The following is a 3,253-nucleotide window of genomic DNA, read 5'->3' as shown; positions in this document are numbered from 1 at the left end:
GCAGATCTACAAGCTCGAAACGCGGCGCGAAGCGACGCGTTTCGAGCTTGTAGATCTGCTGCTTTTGCTGTATTTTATATGATAAAGTGGGTTGGCCATCTCTCGCAGTTGGTAGAGAGCAACATTGTATTTTATCTATGTATAAGGCCTTGCGTGGTAAACTTCCTTTATACCTATCCTCGCTTTTGGAACCAAAGGTTACTGGACATGCAACACGTTCATAAACACACATTAGATATACCAGTCCACCTAAGAGCTGTGAACAAGGAAAAATTGCTTTCATGTATTATGCTCCACACAAATGGAACAAACTTCAGGACTCTCTGAAACGGGTGCGGTTGGTCTCAATAGACCATATTCACACGGCGGCCATGTTTCTATGAAGTCAATGAAAGTAGCCACCCCGGGTGGCGGCACTTTCAATGTTAAATTCCAATATGGCCGCCGTGTGAATATGGTCAATAGAGACATTTAGGGTGCTTTTTGAGGACACACTACGTAGTGACTGCACCTGTTTCACGTAACACTATGTTTATTTGCATTTTTTGTGACATTGTAATGTGATTCAAATGTTTGTTATTGTTTCTCATTATGTATGTATTTTATATGTTGTTATCAGGGCGTCCTTGAAAAAGAGTGCTTGCTCTCAATGGGCTTCCCTGAATAAATAAAGGAAAGAGAAAGAAAAGAAATCCTGAAAAGTAACCGTTTTGGACATATGAGGTTTCCACCACGACAGAGAAGACATACTGTAATACAGTGCATGCCGCCGCACACAAAAAAGCATCGTATTGTTTCTTTCTTGTAAATCAAGCCAGATGAGTGTAGTGTAGTGTAGTGTAGTTTTGCGGTTCCGCTGTATAACGGCAGCTGTGGCAGTGATTTATCATTTGATTAAAAAAGCGGCACAATACAGTCCACACAGCGCATGGCGGAGAAGAAGACGGCTCTGGGATACTTAAAAAGGCATTAAAAACAGGGACAGTAAATAAGAAACACCCGCTTTCATCGTTTTTTATGTTCCCCGCCCGTCAACATCAACTCGTGCGGGGGGGGGGGGGGGGGGGTGGTTGGGGCTTTAACCCATTAAGACCGGGAAGGCATCAGTGTCATTTTTAAGATTTCTTTGGGCTATTCAAAAATAGCAGATATACAAGCTCATAGCGCGGCACCGAGTGCCGCACTATGAGCTTGTAGATCTGCTATTTTTTGAAAAAACGTGAACATTTTTGCAAATCTTTGAATACCGTAAATTTCGGACTATAAGCCGCAACTTTTTTCCCATTTTTCGACCCTGCGGCTTATATAATGGTGCGGCTTATCTATGGATTTTTATAGCTAACGGCCACTAGGGGACCTCCTAAATCTAGGGATTTTACACCCGCGGTTTATAGTCCAGTGCGGCTTATATATGTACAAATCATTCAATTTAGCTGCTGCGGCTTATATTCAGGTGCGGCTTATAGTGCGAAAATTACGGTATATCTATTTTTAAAGCAAACATTTGTAACTCAGACCTTTGCTTCTGGGGGTCCCTGGAACAAGATATTTTGAGATGGTGGTCCGCGGCCAAATACATACATCATTTTGGGGGTCCTTGACATGAAAACGTTTTAAGAGTCACTGATGTAGCAACGTAGGTTTTTTTGCAAAAGAATGTTAGAGATTTAGAAGACATTTGTAGAATCCCCCCGAAGCAAATATTGGAGTTAAACATTTTCACTTTAAAAATATATATATATTCAAAGATTTGCACAAATGTTCACGATTTTTCAAAAATAGCAGATCTACAAGCTCATAGTGCAGCACTCTGTGCCGTGCTATGAGCTTGTAGATCTGATATTTTTGAATAGCCAGAAGAAATCTAAAATGACACACAGATGCGTTCGCGGTCTAAATGGATTAATCATCCCGCCGTCTTCTTTTCACGGGATGCAGCTTTCGTCGAGCGGACGAATAAAAGGGAGGGGGGGGGACATTGCTGATCCATATTATATTATGTAATGGTTTACGGGCAAAGCTTATCTTTTAATGTTTGCCTCTCCCACTCCCCTTTCGGCAAAGAGAGTCAAATGCCAACAATCACGTTAAGCGCCGCTGCAAGCCCCTACATGATGTTTGCATTACCGTCACTCATAAGAGAGAGGATCCAAAAAAAGAGAGAGCAGGATTAGCGTTAACTGCGGGGCTTTATAAGCCATACCTGGATCACATTAGGCACACAGAGAGAGAGAGAGAGAGAGAGAGAGAGAGAGAGAGAGAGAGAGAGAGAGAGAGAGAGAGAGAGAGAGGCAGCTGGAGAGCTCATGGCCCGCATAGCAGAGCCATTAATACATTAGAGCTCTTCAAAAGCGCCGAAGAACAGGTGGAATGGTTTTGGGTGTTGACGTGCACTAACAGTAGCCCGTATATAACTCCAGAAAGATGGGTTACAGGTTCAAGATTCAATATTTATTGTTACATCTTGTGGAAGAGTAAGAGTAAAATGCTTTTGTTCTGGTTGCTCGGAAATTGTAGAAGCAATAATAAACATACACTATAAACAATAACAATTAAATTATAAAAGGATCATTAAAGAATATCAGCAAAAGTAACACACTTGGTCCTATAGTGCAACTTAAGGTAGTCGAAGGTGTGCGCAAGCTCCATACTCCTAACGCAATAAATCTATTGTATCTGTGTGTGTGTGTGTGTGTGTGTGTGTGTGTGTGTGTGTGTGTGTGTGTGTGTGTGTGTGTGTGTGTGTGTGTGTGTGTGTGTATCTGACTGCACTGGCAGTGTTTATGTCCTTTGTACAAAGCATTCTTGTACATCTGTTTATGTGGACATAAATACATATTTCAAATGTGTGTGCGTGTGTGTGTGTGTGTGTGTGTGTGTGTGTGTGTGTGTGTGTGTGTGTGTGTGTGTGTGTGTGTGTGTGTGTATGTGTGTGTGTGTGTGTGTGTGTGTGTGTGTGTGTGTGTGTGTGTGTGTGTGTAAAAGCTGCAACATGACCTGTGGCCAGTGTCCGTGGCATGTATTTAACACAAGACGTTTACAAAACGCAGGCTAATGGAAGTAGAAGATTACAGGGATATTAAGCGAAAGGACCAGGACTAAACAGATAAGACATAGAATGTGTGTGTGTGTGTGTGTGTGGGGAGGGGGGGTCTCTGCGTATCTCTCATTGTCACAGTGATACATGGGCGATTTGGGGGCGCTGCTGCAGGCTGCATGGTCAAGAACCAGCTCCTTTTCAATAGAGGAGGAA

Source organism: Gymnoscopelus microlampas (genome assembly GCF_963454915.1).
Source record: "Gymnoscopelus microlampas genome assembly, chromosome: 14".
In the NCBI taxonomy this organism is placed as follows: Eukaryota; Metazoa; Chordata; class Actinopteri; order Myctophiformes; family Myctophidae; genus Gymnoscopelus; species Gymnoscopelus microlampas.
Note: the sequence above shows the minus strand (reverse complement) of the source record.